This window comes from Garra rufa, chromosome 4 (assembly GCF_049309525.1).
Source record: "Garra rufa chromosome 4, GarRuf1.0, whole genome shotgun sequence".
NCBI lineage: Eukaryota > Metazoa > Chordata > Actinopteri > Cypriniformes > Cyprinidae > Garra > Garra rufa.
In genome coordinates, this window is record NC_133364.1 from 56,075,065 (window position 1) to 56,084,004 (window position 8,940).

The 8,940-nt window shown below is 39.3% G+C and overlaps 1 pseudogene; it reads right to left on the reverse strand.

Annotated features, from left to right (window-relative positions):
* Positions 1–2,349: 2,349 nt before the first annotated feature.
* On the reverse strand, positions 2,350–5,446 carry LOC141333041 (NACHT, LRR and PYD domains-containing protein 3-like; annotated as a pseudogene).
* Positions 5,447–8,940: the final 3,494 nt, after the last annotated feature.

Below are 8,940 nucleotides of genomic sequence, written 5' to 3' on the forward strand. Positions count from 1 at the left end.
AAATCATGCTAGCGACTTGCTAGTCGTGCTAAAATCATGCTAGCGACTTGCTAGTCGTGCTAAAATCATACTAGCGACTTGCTAGTCGTGCTAAAATCATGCTAGCGACTTGCTAGTCATGCTAAAACCATGCTAGCGACTTGCTAGTCATGTTAAAAATCATACTAGCGACTTGCTAGTCTAGCTAAAATCATGCTAGCGACTTGCTAGTCTTGCTAAAATCATGCTAGCGACTTGCTAGTAATGCAAAAAATCATGTTAGCGACTTGCATGTCTTGCTTAAATAATGCTAGCGACTTGCTAGTCTTGCTAAAATCATGCTAGCGACTTGCTAGTCATGCTAGAATCATGCTAGCGACTTTGCTAGTCATGTCAAAATAATGCTAAAATCATGCTAGCGACTTGCTAGTCGTGCTAAAATCATGCTAGCGACTTGTTAGTCATGGTAAAATCATGCTAGCGACTTGCTAGTCATGCTAAAAGTCATGTTAGCGACTTGCTAGTCTTGTTAAAATTATGCTAGCTACTTGCTAGTTTTGCTAAAATCATGCTAGCGACTTGCTAGTCATGCTAAAATAATGCTAGCGACCTGCTAGTCATGTTAAAATAATGCTAAAATCATGCTAGCAACTTGCTAGTCATGCTAAAATAATGCTAAAATCATGCTAGCGACTTGTTAGTCGTGCTAAGAATCATGCGAGCGAATTGCTAGTCATACTACAATCATGCTAACGACTTACTAGTTTTGCTAAAACCATGTTAGTCATGCTAAAATAATGCTAAAATCATGCTAGCGACTTGCTAGTCTTACTCAAATCATGATAGCAACTAGCTAATCATGCTACCACCCTGGGTAGCCTACCCTAGTAACCTCATATCTATCTATTCACATTCAAACTATATCTTCTAACTATTTATATCTATAAATCTTTCTATTTTCAAACTATTTAGATCTATCTAGCCTATCTATCTTCAAACTTTATCAATAAAACTAAAACTATTTCAAACTGAAAACCTTTAAACTTTCTTTAAACTAAAAGCTTTTAAAACTACTTAAAACTTACTGGCTAGGCTTTCTCAAGCCAACTTAAAGTTTGATAACAAACTTTTTATCTAGTTACATATAGATATATTTAAAAATATAAGTACAATGTAAAACATGTATGTACACAAAAGTGTACCAAATTATTTGTTTAAATGTAAGCACATAGTAGTTAAGACCACCTAATGTAAAGTGGGACTGAAATATGTACCTTTGATATTACACAATTTCCCTACCCACATGTTTTTTCATGTAAAAAAGTGATTGTTTTTAGTGTTACTTACCGAACTGATCTGGATTCTTTAACCACAGTCAGCAGCTTCTGAAGGACTTCATCTGCTGTATGTTGTGCTCCAATAAACTGTCTCAGATCAAAAACATCCATTTTCTGCTCTGATGTCAGCAACACATAAACCAGAGCTGACCACTGTGAAGAGGAGAGTTTGATTTGATTTACTTTTCCAGATTTCAGATAATCTTGGATCTCCTGCATCAGTGAATCATCTCCCAGTTCATTCAGACAGTGGAACAGATTGATGGATTTCTCTGGAGAGAGACTCTTCCTGATCTTCCGTCTAATGTACCGAACTGTTTCCTCTTTGTTGTAGGAGCAGCTTCCTGTCTGTGTCAGTAGTTCTCGTAAGAGAGTCTGATTGAACTCCACTGAGAGACCCAGAAGTAATCGCAGAAAAAGATCCAGGTGTCCATTTTTACTCTGTAAAGCCTCATCAACTGCTCTCTGATGCAGCCCAGATAGAGTATTATATTTCTTATGCTTTAAAATCTTAGACAACAGACTTTGTTTGCTTTGGTCAAACACAAATATGTTTTTGACTGTAAAGGAGAGGTGTGCATATAGAGCTGCTAGATGTTCCTGAATGCTCAGATGAACAAAGCAGAAGACTTTCCCCTGATACAAGCCCAACTCCTCTCTGAAGATCTGAGTGCACAATCCTGAGTACACTGATGCTTCTGTCTCATCAATGCCACACTCTCTCAGGTCTTCCTTATAGAAGATCAGGTTTCCTTTCACAAGCTGCTGGAAAGCTAGTTTCCCCAGTTTGAGGATCATGTCTTCATCTGTCACCTTCTTCTCATAGTCCTTCTCATGTTTGATGTTGGTCTGAAGGATCAAGAAGTGTGTGTACATTTGAGTGAGAGTCTTGGGAATCTCTCCACTCTCTGCTGGACTCAACATCTTCTCTAGAACAGCGGCTGAGATCCAGCAGAACACTGGGATGTGGCACATGATGTAGAGGCTCCTTGATGACTTCAGGTGTGAGATGATCCTGTCGGCCAGACTCTGATCACTGATTCTCTTCCTGAAGTATTCCTCCTTCTGTGGATCACTGAATCCTCGTACCTCTGTCACTCGATGGACACACTCAGAGGGGATGAGATCAGCTGCTGCTGGTCTGGAGGTGATCCAGATGAGAGCAGAGGGAAGCAGATTCCCCTCAATGAGGTTCATCAGCAGCACATCTACTGAGGATGATTCATTTACATCAGACAACCTCACACTGCTCTGAAAACCCAAAGACAGACGACACTCATCCAGACCATCAAAGATGAACAACACTTTATATTCATCACTGGATATTTCCATGTCTTTAGTTTCAGGAAAAAAGACATGAAGTAGATCTGAAAGACTGAGTGTTTTGTCCTTCATCAGATTGATTTCTCTGAAAGGAAGTGGAAATACGAGCTGGATGTCCCGATTCTCTTTCCCTTCAGCCCAGTCCAGGATGAACTTCTGCACAGAGACTGTTTTTCCAATGCCAGCGACTCCCTTTGTCAGCACAGTTCTGATGGCTTTGTCTTGTCCAGGTAAAGGTCTAAAGATGTCACTGCATTTGATGGCTGTGTCCTCTGTTGCTGCTCTCCTGGATTGTGTCTCAATCTGTGTCACCTCATGCTCATTACTGATCTCTCCACTCTCACTCTCTGTGATGTAGAGCTCTATGTAGATCTCTTTCAGGAGTGTTGGGTTTCCCTGCGTTGCTGTTCCCTCATACAGACGCTCAAACTTCTTCATCAGATTTGTTCTAAATCTTTTGTAGACTTCATGGCTGTAAAATAAAAAAAGTACTTGAGTTAAAAAGCACAATGTTGTATTTATTCTGTATCATATTTCTTACCAAAATATTTTTACCTGAGACTAAGCCGTGTATCTCCACTCTTAAAATCAACTACACATTTAACATTATCAAATTCATTTTAAAGAGCACTTATTATCATTTCAGAAACTGTTTATACAAGAGCTGGGAACTTTACTCTGATAATATATGAAAATGATCAAAGTCATGTTTTAATCACATTTTTATACAAATGTTATACCTGAGATCACGCTGTATATCTCCACGGTTAACCTTCATTGGTTGATCCATAGACTCGTCACTCCTCAAAGACACACAGCTGGACTCTGCTTCTGATCTCTTTTGATGAACTGAACTATGAGATTAAAGTTGATTGTTTAAATTACAGTATATAACAAATAAACAACCAGTGGTGGAAAAAGTACTAAAAAACTGTACTTTATTAAAAGTATTACAACTTAAGGAATAACTCACTTGAGTACAATGAGTACAGCAACTAGAAAAACTATTTAAGTTACTGTGATACAAAGCACTGTAGTATTATTTTACTTTTTTCTAAAATTAGGTGATGTGCACATTATGGAGCATTAAAAACAACCATCATTCACTCATGGGACACTGCACTTATTCGTAGTCACAAAAATACATTATTTGCATGTGCTTTCAAGCCTTGCTGGTTAAATTATGTGCCCTGTTCTGGCATCCTGAAGCACACGCATGCTAAAAGCCTGTCAAAAATCGCCTGATTACTGGACTAGGATATCTTTTGCATCTGATTAGCTTATACTGTCAAAAACACTCAAGGATTACATATCAGCCGCAAATATATTGCATTCTCGTACCTTTTCGTGGATCAAAACTAATGCTTAAGTTGATTTAATATACATAAAACATTAGACTTGAAGAAAAAAACTAATAAACTGATTTGGTGTAAAATAAAAATAAAGTCTTTGTATTTTCCCTTTTGAGGCTCGATCACTATTATTAATATGAATTAATATGAAACTGAAGTTTTTTTGTAAATAAAATTTTGTTACGCAAATAAACTTTTTTTTTTTGGTTCATTGTTATTAAAACATCATTCATAAAGTAGTACAATGGAAAATTCGCTTTTATCAAACATCTAACTCTTAATAAAAAGAAGACGAAGTCTAGCAATAGTTCTCGTCAGCGGCTCAGAGCTGCTTAGAAACACGCGGGGCATCCCCTCTGATCTGGAGCGTCCCAAGTTCAGCTGAAATAAATGTATTCTATTTCTGCTTTATAAAACTGACTACAGGACCAAGCCTGTGTATTGCACACTTATTACTTTACATTATATTTAGACATTTAGACGCTTTCATCCAAAGCCAAAAGAAGCCAAAAGAAGCAATAAAAAACAACAAAAGAGCAACATTTTTTTTTACTTGTAACTTCGCTCTTGGCAAAACTCCGTCCCCAGACTTTTTTTGTTTTTCCTCAGCGACCCCCCCCCCCCCCGCTCAAAGTATGTTCCCGCGGTTATGCCTACATATTTATCATGATCAAATTCACTTTAAAGAGTGATTTTTAATCATTCATACGGTGTGTTTATACTAAAAACTGTGAACTGTGATAATATATAGCAATATTAAAAGTCATGCTGTAATCATATTTTTATACAAATGTTATACCTGAGACCAGGCCATGTATCTCCACTCTTAAAGCTAAATGGTGGATCCATTGACCAGTCACTCTTCATAGACACACAGCTGGGCTCTGATTCTGATCTCTTCTGATGAACTGACCTAAAACAGAGAGAAATTAAAGTTCATCCTTTAAATTACTGTATGTAAAAAAATCACCTACACATTAATCATGATGAAATTCACTTTAAAGAGTGATTTCTAATCATTTATACGGTGTGTTCATACAAAAAACTGTGAACTGTGATAATATATGGCAATATTAAAAGTCATGCTGTAATGATATTTTTATACAAATGTTATACCTGACACCAGTCCTTGTATCTCCACTGTTAAAGTTAATTGGTGGATCAATTGACCAATCACTCTTTATAGACACACAGCTGGACTCTGCTTCTGATCTCTTCTGATGAACCGAACTAAAACAGAACAGATTTGATCCTTTATGATAACAGTCATCTTAATTTAAAAACTTCAAATAGCATTTTTAATGAAAAACACTTATGGGGGCTTTATGGCATTATTGATTTCAATAAATATTAAACTCCACATGTTTAATTTACTTTATAGTTTTTAATGTGTTACTCGAGGTACCTGCACACTGAAAAAAGGTCTTCATCTCCAGATATTTGAGTTTCATCCATGATGGATCTGAACAGTTTGAGACTCTAGATGAGAGAAACAAACAATCACAAAAACTAAGCAAATCAAACAGGTTATACATAAAAGCAAGTTATTTTGATGATAAAAGCGTGTTATGGTTGATGTTTATCGTTAGATAATAAACAGTTATACTGTGAATGCAGTTAGATAACGTGAGAAACATCGTAATATCAACCAGACAATGTTTTTTTTTTTTTTTACGGATAATAGTCATATTTTTAAGTTTTTAGTCTTTCTGCAATCTTTCTCTCTCTGTAGTAGGTGGAATGAGTTTCAGTAAAGACTGCATTCAAGAAATACGATAAAAATGTATGCTGAATGCAATTGGTTGCCTTGTGTTTTTTTAAACACTATTTTCATCTTTTCTATTATGGTAAATGCCATATTTGCTTGCCTTTTATAATTTCAACTTATGTTGTATATTTGAATATCATGAAATAACACGACTACATTATTTTTTTTTATTTAACATTTAATCGAAACATATAAAATAAATTTACATTTACATTTTTACATTTATTCATTTAGCCGACGCTTTTATCCAAAGCGACTTACAATTGGGAATACAACAAGTGATTCATCCTAAGGAGGCAGATCAACATAGGAAGTGTTCAAAAATACCATATATCAGGCGTTGTTAGAAGAGTGCAGGCTAGAAGGAGAAGATCAAGAAAGAGAGGAAAAACAGGCTAGAAGGGAGGATATTTTTTTTTTTTTTTTTTTTTTTTTTTTTTATTGAGTCAGATAGTGTCGAAAAAGATGGGTTTTCAGCAGTCGTTTGAAAGCTGTTAAGGAGTCTGCATTCCGGATAGGGGTGGGAAGATCATTCCACCAGGCAGGAACGTTGAACGAGAATGTTCTGGACAGTGATTTAATACCTCTCTGTGGTGGTACAATGAGGCGTCTTTCACTAGAGGATCTCAGTCTTCTGGAAGGAGTGTAGATGTGTAGTAGTGAATGGAGGTAGGCAGGTGATGATCCGGTGGCTGTCCTATAGGCCAGCATCAGTGTCTTGAATTTGATGCGTGCTGTAACCGGTAGCCAGTGCAGGGATATGAAGAGAGGTGTAACATGGGCCTTTTTGGGCTCGTTGAAGACCAGTCGTGCTGCTGCATTCTGAATCATTTGTAGAGGCTTGATTGTACATGCTGGAAGACCAGCTAAAAGAGCATTGCAGTAGTCCAGCCTGGAAATGACCAGGGCCTGGACGAGGAGTTGTGTAGCATGCTCTGTTAGGAAGGGCCTGATCTTTCTGATGTTGTACAATGCAAACCTGCAAGATCGAGCGGTCTTAGCTATGTGGTCTTTAAAAGTCAGTTGGTTGTCAAAGATAACACCCAGATTTCTGGCTGAAGTTGATGGGGTAATTGTTGATGAACCTAACTGGATGGAGAAGTCATGCTGTAGAGATGGAGTGGCAGGAAAGATAAGGAGTTCCGTCTTTGCTAGATTGAGCTGTAGATGGTGTTCCTTCATCCATGCAGAGATATCCGCTAGGCAACCTGAGATCCGTGCAGCTACCGATGGATCGTCTGGTTTGAAAGAAAGATAGAGCTGTGTGTCATCAGCATAGCAATGGTAGGAGAAGCCATGTGCCTGTATGATGGGGCCCAGAGATGTAGTGTATATGGAGAAGAGGAGAGGTCCAAGAACTGAACCCTGAGGAACCCCAGTGACCAGTTGATGAGTTTTGGATACCTCGCCTCCCCAGGCCACTCTGAAAGACCTACCAGAGAGGTAGGATTTGAACCAGCGAAGTGAAGTCCCTGTAATACCCAGCATTGAGAGGGTGGACAGGAGGATCTGGTGATTCACAGTGTCAAAAGCTGCAGATAGGTCCAGCAAGATGAGTACCGATGATTTGGACTCAGCTTTTGCCGTCCGCAAGGCTTCAGTGACAGACAGTAGCGCAGTCTCAGTTGAATGGCCGCTTCTGAACCCTGATTGGTTAGAGTCCAGTAGATTGTTCTGTGAGAGGAATAAGGATAGCTGGTTGAAAACAGCCCGTTCCAGTGTTTTTGCTATGAATGGAAGGAGGGAGACAGGTCTGTAGTTGTCTATGAGTGAGGAGTTAAGTGTAGGTTTTTTGAGCAGTGGGGTTACCCGGGCCTGTTTAAATGTAGTGGGAAAAGTGCCTGTGAGAAGAGATGTGTTGATGATGTGTGTGAGCGCCGGTAGGATTGTAGGGGAGATTGCTTGGAGAAGGTGTGAGGGGATAGGATCTAAAGGACATGTCGTCGGATGGCTGGAGAGGAAAAGTTTGGTTACTTCTGCCTCCGAGCAAGGACAGAAGGAGAAGTGGGGGGTTCCAGCCGTGATTGTGGTCAATTTTAGTTCCTGTATGTGTGGAGCTGAGAACTTATTATTGATCGATGTAGTTTTGTCTGTAAAAAATGTGGCGAAATCATCAGCTGTTATAGAAGTTGTGGGAGGTGGTGGAGGGGGACAAAGCAGTGTATTAAATGTTTTGAAAAGATTGCGTGCGTCCGGGGAATTGTTGATCCTGTTGTGGAAGTATGAAGATTTGGCTGTATGTACTTGGGTAGCGAAAGATGAGAGCATAGACCGATACATACTGAGGTCGGATGGATCCTTAGATTTGTGCCATTTTCTCTCAGCTGCCCTAAGTTTGGAACGATGCTCACGAAGAACATCGGATAACCAAGGGGTTGTCGGAGCAGATCGTGCTGGCCTGGAGGAGAGAGGGCATATAGCATCTAGACAGGAGGTAATAGTGGAGCATAAGGTGTCAGTTGCTGCATTAGTGTCCAGGGATGAGAAGTGAGTAGGAGAGGGAAGGGAGGAGGATACTAAAGAAGAAAGATGGGAGTGTGAGAGAGAGCGTAGGTTTCTTCTAAAAGTAACAGGTAGAGGGGTTGGGAGTGCACAAGTAGCAAGATGTAGGTCAAATGTAATGAAGAAGTGGTCAGAGATGTGTAGGGGTTTGACCACAATATTGTCTGAAATACAATTTCGCATGTAAATGAGATCAAGTTGGTTGCCAGATTTATGAGTGCATGTAGTGATAACACGTTGTAGATCAAATGAAGCTAGAAGTGAATTGAAGTCAGCAGCATAGGGTTTGTCAAGGTGAATGTTGAGGTCCCCAAAGACTAGAAGTGGGCTGCCATCCTCTGGAAACGAGGACAGCAGCCCATCCAGCTCTTCTAAGAAGATGCCAAGTTGAGTAGGAGGGCGGTAGATTACCACAATGTGGAGTTCGATAGGAGATGTTACAGTGATTGTATGAGATTCAAATGAACTATAATTGCATAGAGGAGAATGGGTTGAGTATTTCCAGTTGTTAGAAATAAGAAGTCCCGTCCCCCCACCCCTTCCAGTCTGACGAGGGGTGTGAGAGAAGGAAAAGTTATTAGAAAGAGCAGCTGGGGTTGCAGAGTCTTCTGGACGAATCCAGGTCTCAGTCAAGCCTAGAATGCTCAAACCAGATTGCACAGAAAATGCTGAAATGAAG